General features: G+C 44.8%; 1 long non-coding RNA gene across 1 annotated transcript in view; it reads left to right on the plus strand.

The window, feature by feature from the left end:
* The first annotated feature begins 118 nt into the window (after positions 1 to 118).
* Positions 119 to 15,287, plus strand: part of LOC146341084 (uncharacterized) — a 110,755-nt gene continuing 95,586 nt past the window's right edge. The window contains exon 1 of the long non-coding RNA XR_014783823.1: positions 119 to 389. This is a non-coding gene — a long non-coding RNA (uncharacterized LOC146341084). The remainder of the gene's footprint in view (positions 390 to 15,287) is intronic.

Below are 15,287 nucleotides of genomic sequence, written 5' to 3' on the forward strand. Positions count from 1 at the left end.
CGCCAGTAATTATGCACCGCCCTTGTATTTATTATTATCATGATATCTTCCTGGCATTTCTGCTAGACACCCATCTCTGAATAAAAGGTAGGGGCCTTTAAGAGGGGGAGAAGGGGGGGAGAGAGAGTGTGTGTCTCCCCCCAGCACATTAATCTATCATGAGCTAATGTGTTTTGCCCATTCTGTTCCTTTGTACTATTGCCAAGGCGTGCGCGCACACACACACACACACGCACACTCACCCGCACTCTCTTGTTGCACTTCTGCCACCGATCTCTGATGGTTGGTTGGGCCTGAGTCAGTCGGCGAGAGAAAGACAGACAGACAGAGAGACAGACGGAGCCTGAGGAACAAAGCCAGGACAACAATGGGAAATACACCATCTCAAGGCATGTCAATGTTCATCCATTCTTAAGTAGCAGGTATTTTTTTTTATTGGTGTTTTTTTTTTAATCCTTCCTTTCTCTTTCCCAACCCACCGGTACCGTATGATGCTCCTGCCGCTGTGGCTGTGTTGCTAGCCGATTGTGCTGGTGTTTGCTTTGAATCTAAATATATGAAATTGAGATTATTTTTTAAAGAAAAAGGGGGTGTGGTGGGGTGAGAGAAGCTCCCCCCTGCCCCTTGTGGTGGGGAGGCAAGGTAGAATTCTGAGTAGCAAATCTCCCACTTAAGTGAGAACTGGGGGTGGGTATTTTAAGATGCAACATTGAGCAGTTGTGTGGACACTGCTTTCTTTGGGTCTGTATATTCCCCCACCCCGTTGTTGTCAAGGCTGCTGAGCTCCAGGGAGATTAACTAGCTACAGAACCTGCTGCCCTAGAAATTATTGCTGAAAATAGAGGGGGAAGGGGAAGGAGGATGGACAGATATTGATAGGTGGTGGAGCCCCATTGTTATCTTATTTTTCAGCCACCTGGCTCAAAAAGGTACATCAGATTTGCTTGCTGATCTCAGTTTGTAGATGGTCGTGCTGCTATTTCCCCTCCCCCTTAATTTTTCCTGGAGATTATGGTTGTTGCTGAGTGCTTTGTTAAGTAATGAAGGCAGTAGGGGCTTGAAGAGAGAAAGTGAGTGAGAGAGAAGGAAGAGAAAGAGAAAAGGAAAAAGAATTAGCTGGAGAAGTGTTGTTTTTCTCTGTAGCTTGAGTGTGATCACAGAGAGGGAGAACCTTTGAATTTCAGGTTGTATTGTCAACTTGAGGCTTCTTTGCTTCCTCTTGAGCATCCGTGCAGAACCCCAAATCAGAATATCTCACAGGTATGGGAGAGGAGACTGAAAAGGATGCATTGATTTCTTTCTCCCCTCACCTTAGTGAAGAGTACAGGTTGCCTATGTGTGGGCATGTACGATGAATGGTTAAGAGGCACGTTTCCTGGGAGATTGTTCATATACACAAGAAGACAGGTTATGTCTGCACACATGTATGCATTTGAGGCATTTTGGATACAAGTAATTATTTTATCATCCTGTAAGGTTCTCTCTTTTCACCCCGATGCCACTCAAGTGGCAACCATGTGCCAGGGCCTTTCAAGAGAAGGACTTGTGAGTGGGTTGTATGTGCCTTTGAGGTTCACAATAGTGTTTTGAACTGAGAAGGCTTGGGATGAGGGTCCTGTTTCTGAAGGGGAACACTAAGAGGATGGGAGAGACGGTTGATGTTGGGGGCAGGGCTGGCCCAGCCATAAAAACAAACTACACAACTGCCTGGGTCGCCAGAATTCCAGGGGTCCTACCTCCACTATGCAAATATCTTGGAGAGTACCTGCACTTTTGGAGGGGGTGCACAGAAGCAGCTTAGCAGCTCCCGTGCTGCCTCTACCTCCCCCTCCCCGTATTTAAGGGACACAGATTGAGAGCCTTCTGATCTTCACTGGCAGGCTCTGACATAGATATAAGTTGTAAAGAGGAAGTAAAGGAGTGACCAACGTTAACAATAAATATGAGTATAATTGCAGTATAGTCCTACTTTTAATGCCCATTTCATGTTCTATTGCTATGCTACTTGACATATAATAAGACCTTTCTCTGTGTGTGTGTGTGTGTGTGTGTGTGATTTAAATTAATTTGCTGCAGCAGCAAACAAACAAACAAACTTGAACTAGCCCTGTTTGAGTTCCAAAAAGAAGAGGTTTACTTATAGGCTTGGAGAGGCAACAACCCACTAGCATGTTTCTGTGACAAAATCTGATTGTGCTTCTTTTGCTCATTACCTTTGACAGAAGCAACAGACAAAATTTGACACTGCTGTTTCCTCCTATATGTGTGATCTGCCTATATGTCCCAAGGAAGGGTTGGCCAGTTCCAAAAAGTTCTATGTTTTCCTGCCCACCGCTGCCCCCTCACTCCCAGCCACGATTGTCATTTTTGAATGCCTGGCCTTGATCTACTAGCAATGTGGAAGATTTGAAAATAAGAAGGGACAGCCTTATAATAAAGGCAAATGACAAACAATAAATCTTTGTGAGATACTATCTTGGGGTGGATGGGATAAGGAAGAAAATTTTCTAGGCAAGTTGGGCTCCAATATGCAAATAATGGATGTAATTTTGCATTGCTTGGCTTGTATAATATAATTGAGAGGTACAGAACTTTTTTTTTGTCTAGATTCAGAATCAGCTGGGGAGGACAAGGACTTTGTCCAAAGGACAAGGGATTGATTGATCTGAGATATTCTTAGGCCACCTTTCAGGACAATGTCCTCCAAAAGCAGCTGCCTTACTGAGCAAAAAGAAAGGAAGAGATCCAAAGGGTGTGAGTCAGAGAGGGAGTTGGTGGGGGGCAGCAAGGCAATGAACAGGCTTACCAGAGAAAAACAGACACATTTTCCAATGTTTCTTCATAACAGTTGTTTTAAGTAGAAGAAGAGGAGATACTTCTTAACTCTGCATGTATATAATCTGTGGAATGCATCTCCAGTGGCAGATGTGATGGCCACCAGCATAAGCCACTTTTCGAATAGTAGATAAAGACACAGGGAAATAGTCTCCCAGTATTTACTAACCCTGGAGCACAGCCTCCTAGTTCAGAGCCAGGTACCTCCTACCAGAAGAGCTTTGGCAGTGTGTGTGTGTGTTTGTGCTAGTTCCCAAAATGCTATCTCTTTGTCATGCTTTAGTAGTGTTAGTAGGGCAGAAGGTATATTAGGAGCTAATAACTAAAAAGCTTCCCCACCTCCACTTAAACCGTTGCTGAAAAAAAAACACTTGGGGAAAACATTAGGAGTTAATTTTTGCATGAAAGGACTTGAGAGCTTGGTTCTGGTACTGACCATTAATTCCTGGTAAGCATGTGCTCCGAGGCATCCTGCTCCCTAATTCTTAGCATACGTTCGCCTGCCTGAGCCACTGTTTTACCCCTGACTCTGGTTGGTGAACCTCAAGGTTCTAGTAAAAAACAAAGTAGTTCCCACAAGACAAGTGGGATGTTTGCCACCCCTGCTGTAGAGCATGAGAGGAAAACTAGAGTTGGAGTACTCACTTCGGGAAGGGATAGGGAGACAATGACTGGGTTCACACAACATAATAACCCACACTCCAGGGTTGAGTGTGTGTTGTCGTTGAACCATGGGTTGTTGAAATGTGGGTTATCGTGTTGTCTGAATCCAGCCATGCTAACAAGCCATGGTTTGTTAACCATGAAGAGAACCCACGGTTTGTTTTTGGATTGTGAACTGTGGTTGTTCATGGTTAACAAACCATGATTTGTTATCGCAGCTGCATTCAGACACCATGATAACCCATGTTTCAACAGCAACTCATGGTTCAATGACAATCTACCCTCAACCCATACTCAACCCTTGAGTGTGAATTATCATGTTGTGTGAACCCAGTCAACCACCCAGTTTGCATGATGAAACAACCCATGGGTGGTTAACTGTGCATTGCTTGGGAGTGAACCAGTTTGTTAGTTCCTGACTGCTCGCCCACTTCTGGTGCAAAAAACAATCAAGGGCCACTGCGTCCTTGGATTGTTCTCCATGGTGTCTGAAACCGAAATTGGAGGTTGTTGGGGGAAGAACAACCCAGACTTGTAAACCATGCTTTGTTCTTGGATTATAGCTCTGGGTTTGTTTCTCCTTCAATAACCTAGAATTCCAGTTTGAATGTCATGGAGAACAACCCTGGAACAGAGCATCCCTGCATTGTTTAGCATACCAGAAATGGGTGAGTGGTCAAGAGCCAGCACACCCACTCCTGCTTGCTCCCAAACTGCTGTGTGAACCAAGTCTATGCCAGTTCTTGGGTTGGAGTGGTGGTGGTGTCCACACCCAACTCAAGAACTGGATGGGCGTGCAGTGCTCTGGCTAAGTACCCTCATCGGGCTGCTTAGCAACTTAGCCAAGCCTAGCTTTCCTCCCTTTGTGGCCACACATATTCTGAGTGGTGGGGATGGAAGGCCAGCCTGCAAAAGACTGGGCCCACAAGAGGGTGGTAAATTAGGAGGATCAGTTGCCAGTAGGTTCCAGCAAGGAGGGGAAGGAAGTTGGAACAGGCTGAGGGGCTCTGTGTGTGAAAGAGAGAGAGGGAGAATGGAAAAAGAGGGGAGGGTGAGAGAAGTGAGGTGATGGAGTGAGGGGGATAAGATGAGCAGGACTGAGTAAGGGGGGATGCAAGGAGGGTTGGACTCGATGGTCTTATAGGCCCCTTCCAACCCTTCTATTCTATTCTATGAGGAAGAGGTGCTTCCTTTCCTATCTAAAACATCCCCTACCACACCTATTGAATCATATGCTCAATTATGAGGAAACAATAATGGCTTGTATTTATCTTTACTCTTTCCTAAGCTATAGGGATGTTTTATTCATCTCTGTTATTCCTTAAAATCACTCTGTAAAACAGGCCCATATTACAAATGGCAGAGGGGCTGGGGCTGAGAGTGAACGGCTTGCCTAAGACTATCCACTGAGTTCATGTTTGAGTTGCGATTCAAACCAGGAGCTTTCTGGTTGTTCGCCACTGTGTGAAAGGCCAGCTCTGCTACCATTGTGTCCTGGGCGACCTGTGACCCTTAAGCTGAATGCTGAACTAGATTTGTTTGACCCTTGCTAACCATGAAAGCTGGAATCCTTAGGTCTTATGGGAAACAGGGGTCCCAGAGTACATAGGAGCTGTAAGTATAGGGAGAGAAGGGTAGCGGAGGGCTGTCCCATCCTTTGGAACAGATGGGTTTTTTTGTCCTGCATGCTGGGCCTGAGGCCTGGAGACTGACTTGGAGATGGTCGGTGAGGACAGTCTCCAGTTGCCTAACCTCTAGAACGCAGAGGAGGAAGCCGTGTAGGTGCTGAAGAGTGTAAAGGGAAAAGAGCAAGTGGTGCTGACACAGGTCTAAGGAATCAAATCCGGGATAGGCTGCAGACAAATATTGTTTTTATTGTCTTATAATGTGTTCTATTGTTTTAATCTATTTGACATTGTCTTTGTAAGCCGCCTTGAGTGTCATTTTTTGGTAGAAACGCAGGGTATACATCAAATAAATAAATAGGTCCACCCCTTGGCCAGGGTGAGGGTAAGGGAACAAAGCAACTGAATGTTGGGGTCCTCCACCCCACCTCACTTCTTTCCTGCTCTTTGAAATGGAGAGATGCATATAGGAACACTTGCTTCCCCTTAGCACTATAGTGCCTGTCTAGTAGATAGGTGTGGAAGACTTCTGCTAGAGCCATTAACACCTCACTAGCCCATCGCCCCATCACTCCTTGGCTTCCATTCAAAGGGTTAATGGGACAGCATAGATGTATGCTTAGTTATTTCTTTTTAAATGTCCACATATTGAGCTTTATTCAACATGTTACCTCGATTTAATGTTATAAGGTACACACTGATTTAAAAAATAGTAGCTCTTTTGGCTGGGTAGGTGGGGGGAGATGGCAAGGTGCCCCCAGGGCAGTGACCCTGCTACTTGGTCACTGAAAACCCCATTCAGATCTCTTCTGGTTTTATCCTCCCGGTGCCAGAACTGGCATTCTTCTTGGATGTTCACCATCTAGGTAGGAACCACCTACCTTGCCTCTCCCAAGCCTTCTTTTCCTCTACATTCCTTAAGTTTGGAAGTGAGTTGTCCAATGCTGGTACTATCAAGTGCACTGGGATCCTGAGGATGGATCTTAATGTGCCCCAGACTAGCCACCTCCAGCCTGATGTCCTCCAGAAGTGTTGGCCTGCAATTTCCATCTCATTCCCAGCCATCATGCCATGCTGGCTGGGAATGATGGGAGCTGTAGTCTAACACAACTGGAGGGCAGCCAGCTGGGGAAGGCTGCCCTAATCTTCAGGCTATTATGCAAACAACCACCATGTCCTGCCCTCAGGGCATCCCTCTTTGCTTTTGTACTTTCTCATGTTTTGAGTCGTGGCCTGGTTCAAACCACTTTTCTCAAGCTCTTTTTGATTATCTGCAAAACCAACTCCAACATCAGCATTCGCATTGGAAAGTTCAACTTGCTTTGCTTGCCTGTGTCTGTGTGAAGAACCTTAATGTGCCGGATACAGGAAAGCTGATCTTTGCACTTATTTCCCCACAATGGTCTCTTTATGGTAGCAGCATCTTTTTCTTAGGAAATGGACCTTGGGGAGCATTGCCTGGTGCTCCGGCAGCCACAGGCTGCTTGCTGAGAAGGCATCCGGCTCCAGCCAGCTGCCGTGAAACTAAGCGTAGACGCTGCAGAGCTAACCGTGGTACCAGGCGTCAGAGCAAACCAGCTGTAGCAAAAGAGGCCCCTTGTAACCGTGCAAGAAAAGGGGTTGCCAAAAAATAAAAATAAAAAAGAGTCCTCTAACTAAATAAAAATGAAACAAGCTGGGATTTAATTATAGAAATTGATTCTTCTCTTTGCTGTACATTGATTTGTACTCTGCAGTCATTGCTGGAGACAGCACAGCTGCCTTCTGCCCTCCCCAGTGCGTTTGTCTCCCAATGTACACAGACAACAAACACACTCTCCTCTTATTCTGCTCGTATACCACTGGGGATGGTGTGTGAGAACAGCTGCCTTTGAATATCCCTGACCGCCTACTGATGGGGTCGTGGAGGAAAAGCACCAAGGCAGAGGGGACACTCAGCACAGGTCAAAGGTTATTTATTTGGTTATGATACTTTTCCAGATTCTCCCACCATCTGAGGTGGTTACCAGGAGAGGGCCTTTTCACTGGTGGCACCCTACCTTTGTAATGCTCTCCCCAGAGAGGTTTGCCTGATTGATTTCCATTCTGATTTTTTTCTAGTGCCAGGTGAAGACCTTTTAAAGATTTTCCCTGGTTTTTAAACTTTCGTTGATCTATTTTTCTGGGATTGTTTTGATATTTTTTTTATGCTGCTTTAGTTTATTTTACTGTATACTGTATTATTCTCCCACATTTTTTATATTTATTGTAAGCTGCCCTCACAATGTATTTGAAGGTCAGGGTATAAATCTAAATAACAAACAAATAAATATGACATTTATGGCTCATTCTTCTGCCCCAAGGCACTGAAGGTACAACATTAACACCAGTAATACAATTCAAACCAGAATTTAAGTCCCTGACTAAAATCTCACCACAGCCTTGAACTCAGAAGGTAGTCTCAAGGAAGCTACCATTCCTCACTCTCAGTCCCTCATCTGTAAAACGGGGATAATGATACTGGCCTACCCTAATAGTTGTTGTAAAATGTTGTTTGTGAAGTCTTTTGAATGCTCAGTATTAAGTATTGTTCCACAGCTCCACAGCAGACAGAGATGGGTTTTGTTGAGTCTTATAACATTACATTTTGTTATAATACAAGCTGTTATATAATATATCAATACGTCATAGAAACAAATAAGATGTTATTTTACACTTCATGTGTAAATGAGAGAAGGACGCAGAGCATGACAAAAAAAAGGAGAGTGTTGGGACAGTGGAAGGTGAGCATGTTTATTGTGTTGGTCTGGGGGCGGGGCGGGGTAGGACTTGTTTTAAATTAGGGTTTCAGATGTTTTCTTGCCCTTTTTAAAGAAGCCCCTCTGCTTCTATCCAGAAAATGGAAATGTGCCATCCATGCCTAACAATTCTTAGGTAGACTCTGCTTTGCTTCTGCTTTTCCTACTCTACAGCCCACTTGTGAGAATCTACATAGGCAAGACTTTTTAACGGATCTGTCACTACATTGTACACCATGCAGATACGCCCACTCCCTCCTTTCCTGAGCCAAACTTGATGAAAATGGAACTTAAAGTTGAGATTTCCTTCCAATTTATTTCCAAAGCTAGCAAAGATCATAGGCTTTCAGGGTAAAACTACCGTCTCTTTCCTTCTAATGATTAGGGATCATTGGAAGTTGAAGCTGGCAGTGTTAAATTAAAATCCCTGTCAAAATGTCTTTTAAATCTGGTTCTTCCACAATACTGATGAATCTTGAACTTATTTGATTCTTTGGAGACATGTTGGTGAGTACTGTAATAGGGGCTATTCCATAATACTAATTGGAGAAGGAAGAATATATTAAAGATGACTTTTTCTTCTAGCAACAAGTGGGTGCTTTGGTTGATCAAACTGTAAATCGTGTTAGATCTAAGCTAAGCAATCCTTTTTCTTCAGGATCCTCAAAAAGGCATCTTTGCTGAGACTGCAACAAGTAAATGTATTTAAATATAATGTTACCCATCTGTTAAAAGCCAGGCAACGAATACACTAAAAACATTTAAAATCATTTGACAGTCCTAGTAGGCTGGTGTTGCATTAATTTTTTAAAAAAGCAATTAGTGCCAGTGGGCCCCCCATCCAGATTGGGCTCCCACCACAGTCCATCCTGTCAAGGCATATAATACCCAAGGCTGGTAAAATTATTTTGGCACCTGAGGCAGAGAAACAAATAACTTTTGCCCTCCCTGGCAGTAAAAATGCAAAAAAAAGTGTTATGCATTTGGGGTCAGTCTAAATTATCTTCCAGGACTCCCTTAAGACTCAGTGCCTCTCATTGCAAAGACATTCAGGATCCCCACTCCACTCCAGCTCTGTGACCTGCTTCAGGCATAATGCTAGCTCATGGCTTATTTAACCCATGGGTTGTTGAATCCTGGGTTGTTGTGATGTGCGAACCCAGCCATCCTAACAAACCATAGTCTGTTAACCATGAACAACCAAGAAAGAGAACCCATGTTTTATTGTTGAGTTGTGAACTCTGGGTTGTTTAAACCATGGGTTGTCATTACATCTGCAGCCAGAACTGTGGGTTGTCCATAGGTTGTTTCGCCAGATTACAGAGGTGGTGGGTAAGAGTGATTAAAAAAAACACCAGCTGCTCTACATGCCAGTACTACAGCACCACAGAGGCACTGGGGATTCAGGGAGGGAGGGAAACAAACAACCCAGGGATTAAGAAAAGAAATCACAGTTGATTCAATCATCTGACAGACAAAGCCTGGGTAGGGCAACAAACTATGGTTTAACTATGGGTTAAATAATCCATGGGTTAGCATTATGTGTGAACCAGGTCTTGAGCTTGTAACCTTTTGTTCAACTAGGCCAAGGGGAGAGGGCAAGTGAGGCCTGAGTGTATCAAGCTGTATATCAGGAAGGCAAGTTGTGCTGGGAGTAGATCTAAGCTGGAAGAGAGAGCTGATTTTAGCTTTCTGCAGGAAACCCTTAGACAGCTGAGGGGAAGCAGGGATCTGTTGGAGTAGTAATGCTGTGGACCCACATCTTAAGATCTGTGTGAATAAACCTTATATGATAGAAATGCCACAAGTCTCAAGGGTCTTCCTCAGGGTGCTAATTCTGCGTAAAAGCTGGAACCCCTGAAACTTCTCACCACTCAGAAGCGGGGTGCACAAGTGTAACACTAATAATAAATTAAATAACTAACATTTGGCTGCCTTTTCATAACCTCCATGTCAGCTGCCTGAGGCAGTCACCTCACTCTGCCCGCTGGTAGGGCCAGCCTTGGGTGGAGGGAACGATCCCCTCTAGAGATGACTAGTGCTCAAGGTATCTTGCCTCTGTAGCTGGAGGCTCCATTTTTAGTTCTCGTGTGTAACAGCCAATAACAAAAATATCCCCCATTGATATGTCAAATCAATGTGTTCTTTTCTACAGTTTAGGCTGATATACCAACTGTGCCCTTATCTGTACAGAGATAGCCTAGCTACAGTTATCCATGCTCTGATAACCTCTCGTCTGGATTACTGCAAATTGATATATGTGGGGCTGCCTTTGAAAACGGTCCAGAAACTTCAGCTGGTCCAAAACAGGGCAGCAAGATTGTAATGGGGGCTGGCCAATGAGATTATATTATGCCAGTACTGCTCCAGCTGCACTGGCTGCCAGTGCATGTCTGGTCCCAATTCAAAGTGCTGATTTTAACATTCAAAGCCCAAATCAACTTGGGGCCAGGCTGTCTGAAGGATCATCTCCTCCCATATGTACCTGCACGGACCCAGGATCATCTTCAGGGTCCTTCTTCGAGAGCCCCAGTCAAACAAAGTGAGGCGGGTGGCTTCCAGGAAGAAGGCCTTTTTTGCTGTGGCATCCCAGTTGTGGAATGAGCTGCCTAGAGAGATTTGCCTGGTGCCTATGTTGTACTCCTTTTGGTACCAGGTGAAGACATTTTTATTTTCCCAGCATTTTAGCATTCTAGCCTTTTAGCCCTGCTGTTTTAAATCTGTATTTTAAATCTGTGCATTGCTGCAAGGTTTTATTCTGCTTGTACTTTTACATTGTAGTTTTAAGCTTTTATGTTTTATATTGTTTTATGCTGTACTTCTGGTTTTAATTGCTGTGAACCACTTCAGCTATTGGGCGGTATAGGAATGTAATAAATAGATAAAATAGATATCCTCTTAGCTGTTCAGATTTGGTGTGTAGAAGATGCCACCAAAGAAAAGAAGAAGAGCTCTTCTGGATTGTACCAAAGTCAGTCTGGTTCGGCACCCTCTTTTCAGCAGTGGCCACCAGCCATGTTTCCAGGATGCCCACAAGCAGGATATGAAGGCAGTAGCCTTCCTCTTTTGTTTGCAACAAAACAAAAGCAACTTGCACTCAGAAGTGTAGTGCCTCTGAACCTAAGGGTTCCATTTACCTATCATGGCTAATTAGCTGTTGATAGACTCTTCTGCTATAAATGAGTCTAATAATCCTTTATTAAAGTCATTAAGCCAATGGCCATCATCATCACATTCTGTGGTAGCGAATTCTCCAAGTTAACGACGTGTTGTACTTTCCTGAATCTATTTATTTTAAAATATTTGTATGCTGCCTTTAGGGTAACACCCCCACCCCACACAGCTTCCAACACATAGATATACAATATAACAATAAATTTCAAAAACCATCATACTATCATTAATAATTAATACAAACCAGCAATAATACTAACATAAAAACTTCTAGCCCAGTAAAAACACTAACATCCAACCAATAATTACAGCTGAAACCACATAATATATCCAGCAACCCAGTAAAAACCTTTTTGGAAGAAAGCAGTGTCAGTTGTCAATTGGTTATATTTGGAAACCCAGGCAGTGCCAGCTCCAGGATTGGGGGGCTTTCAGAAAGGGAAACCTCAAGGGGCCCCTCTAACTTGGAGGAAGCAGGACATGCAAACTAAGAGTTCTTTTAAGCTGTATCTGATCTTCTTGAATATTCTGTGCAAAGTTAGGGTGGTGAACTCTCTGGTGGTCTTGGGGGCTTTGGCAAATACCCAATTTTGCCAATTTCTGGAGCCAGCCTCGGAGCCAAGCAAGTCCCAGAGCTGTGTGTGTGTGTGTGTGTGTGTGTGTGAGAGAGAGAGAGAGAAATATTCTCTCCGTCCACTTTCTTCATACAGCTGCTTTAGATGGAGCAAAAATCTTGTACAGAATTCCTACACAGAAACCTGTTTTTGAGGAAGAAAATATCAAGCAATCTGCACGGTGGGTTTTACTTGTTTTATTGTTGTTATTCTTGGTTTGTTAGCTGCTTTAGACACAGTTGAATTTTATTTTTCAAATGGGATACAGATTATCAAAATACATACACGGTTGTCACATTCAATCATTGTGCACTCAGTATTTTGCTGTGTGTGCACACCCTGAGAGGACAGGATTGACCATGACTTCCTATGGCAACAGTAATGCTGTATGTACGTGCAGTTTCTATGTAAGGATTTTTTTCATGCCTAAAGTACCCATGTTACACTTGGCCCTTTATAAACTTCACAGCAGGCCACAGAGAAGGAGGCAGTCCTCAAGGTATGTAGGGTCCAAGCTTAGTAGTACTTTATAGATCGAAAGGAGTACCGTTTTGAGTGTTATTATTTGTTCAGTGTGGGGAGGGAGGCTTCTGATATTTACTATTATATAATTCTTTAAAATAATGCCTGCAGCTGCCCCACAGTCCCCTGCTTTATTAAAGGACTCTGTTTATTCTCCTTTGCTGCCCATTATTTTTTGGAACTTCTTCCCAGAACATCATTGTGGTGCCACATTGCTCTCTTTCTTCAAATCCTTCCTCAAAACCCCACCTTTTCTGTGAAGCTTTGGCTTAGCCTTCCATTCTCCCTGCTAGAGGTGAGTAACTGCCCCTCAGACTAAGTGCATGCGCTTCTCGGAGTAATGTCAAAAGCCCCCTGCAAGCAGTCAGTTCAGACTTATGGCAAGAGTGATATGCCCCTTTCAGGGCAGCTTGCTGGGTCAGGGGAAGAGAGGGTGTGCCAGAAGTAGAGAGAGAATGGGTGGCCCCACTCTCTTTGAGCTCTGCCTCTGCCCACTGCTGGCTTCAGCCCTGCTCCGCACAGGCATGCAGCTTCCGGCGGATTACCTCTGAGGGAATGTGGCCTGCAAAAGAAAAAAGGTTCCCCATGCTTGCCCAATACACAGGCCTGGCCCAAGACATTTTTGTGCCTGAGGTGAAGGACAAGATGGTGCACCTTTCCTATTCCACATACGGGAGCCAGCTGGACCAGCGGCTGAATTTTACTTCAACACTGGCAATGGGACCACCACCGCACCTGAGGCAGCCCGTTAGATTGGGGGGCGGGGCTAGGACAGGTTGTGTGGCATACACAACTCTGTCCTCTTACGGAGGGGAAGAGTCGGGGAGTTTTGGAGGAACAGCTGGGAAGCTGTCATCGCTGCCCCCCCCCCCGGTGGTTCTGCTCCTTGTGGCTTCACTCTGTCTAATGGTAGGGTCGGCCCTGTCTATACCATAGTGAAATGAAACCTAACAGACCAATTCTAACTCCTAGATCTGCTTGCTGGAAGGGGGGTGGATGGAGTGAAACTGCCCCTCCGCCAGCAGTGGGCTGCGGGGAGAGGCACATCTGCTCTGATGGCCCCTGGTACATCCACGGAAAGCTCGACAGTTGTAGGCCCTGAAATGGGGAGCTCCAGGGTGGGGATCCAAGCTCCTCCATTCCCCTGAGGCCCCAGTTTTGGGACCCTCACCTATGCAGCCTGGAGCTGGTGTAGGTATTATTTTTTCCCCTCATCACCATCATCAAGAACTGCCATATGGAAGAAAAAAGCATGAGCTGGCAGGGCTTTAGAAGTAGCAGATGATCTGTCACCTCACTCCCTGTACCCTAAGGATTGCTTTGCCCAAATGTGTAATTGCATGTGCTTATATTCATCCTCTGTTACCTGTGCCTCTCCCTTCCCTCTTCCCCCTTTGTCAAAATTTAGACTGAAAGCTCCTTGGGACAGAGAGCTGTTAGGTCATTTGTAAAGTTCCACGTATACTGATGTTACTTTAACGCATGGATGGATGAATAAAACTTGTCTAGGGATGTGGCACGCTGCAGTTTCCTCCGGTCTCCCCACTTGCTGCAGAGCTGTGTTGTGCAGAATTTAGAGGACCCCAAGCCTATTACTCATTCACCCAGGGAGAGGATATTTTGGGCTTGAGAGCACTCTTGCAAAAAGAAAAGGAAAGAAGAAGTTGGGGTTGTTACTCCTAAAGTGTTTCTTTCATGCAGCTTTCCCCAGCCTGGTACCCTCCAGATGTTTTGGACTACAACTCCCACCAGGATGTTTCTTTATTTCTATACTGCCCAATAACTGAAGCTCTCTGGGCAGTTCACAAAAATTAAAACCAAAAAGCTCAGGATAAAACGATATAAAATATGAAAGCATTAAAACCACAATATAACAATATAACCAGAATAAAACCTAGCAGCAATGCAGAGATTTAAAATACAGATTTGAAACACCAAAGCTAAAAGACCAGGAAGCTAAAATGCTAAAATACTGGGAGAATAAAAAGGTCTTCACCTGGCGATGGAAAGAGTACAACGTAGGTGCTAGGTGAACCTCTCTAGGTAGCTCATTCCAGAGCTGGGATGCCACAGCAGAAAATGCCCTCTTCCTGGTAGCCACCTGCCTCACTTCCTTTGGCAGGGGCTCCTGGAAAAGGACCACTGAGGATGATCTTAGGGTCTGGGCAGACATATGTGGGAGGAGGCGATCCTTCAGATAACCTGGCCCCAAGTCGTTTTGGGCTTTGAATGTTAATACCAGCACTTTGAATCGGGCCTGGAAATGGACTGGCAGCCAGTGCAGCTGGAAAAGTACTGGCATAATGTGATCTCATTGGCCAGTCCCTGTTTACAATCTTGCTGCCCTATTTTGGACTAGTGGAAGTTTCCAGACCATTTTCAAAGGCAGCCTCACGTATAACACATTGCAGTAATCCAGACGAGAAGTTATCAGAGCGTGGGTAACTGTAGCTAGGCTATCTCTGTCCAGATATGGGTGTAGTTGGTAAACCAGTCTAAGGTGATGTTGGGGGTTGTAGTCCAAGGTTGTGTTTCCACCAGCGATTTACTCCAACCCGGCTGTGCGGTGAGGTCTCTGTGTTTCCATGATGTCATGGCCATTCAGCACTAGCCCTGCATTTTATCACTGAAAAACCGCTTCTTCTGAGACCGCTTATAGTCCGACTTTTCCAGCTTACTGCGGTTCCATTACTGACCTGTTTCCACAATCGCACTGGGTCCGGTATCATAGTCCTGACCATGGGGCTTGTAGCCCAGCCTTTGTGGGTGCGTGGCTCTGACCTCAGTGACCGAACCCTTTCCCTCCCTGTTTTCCGGAAGTTTCATCACCGTTTTGGAGCAGGATGCCAAGGGACCAACTTTTAAGACATCATTGACAATAAACACTAGAACACAGCCTATGAGCCCAGTCAAGGGGTGTTTTCTCCCATTGTGCTGAATGACGCTTGCCCTCTTAATGACAACAGAAATAACAGAGAAGCCCCTCAATTGACATGGCACATATCAAAGCCCAATTCCTTGAATGCGATTAAGCACGATCTAGAGGCTTCGGTCCATTGCCTTGGGAGGTAACTCAT

Source organism: Heloderma suspectum, chromosome 6 (genome assembly GCF_057233095.1).
Source record: "Heloderma suspectum isolate Gila_16-S chromosome 6, 16-S_ref, whole genome shotgun sequence".
Taxonomy (NCBI): Eukaryota; Metazoa; Chordata; class Lepidosauria; order Squamata; family Helodermatidae; genus Heloderma; species Heloderma suspectum.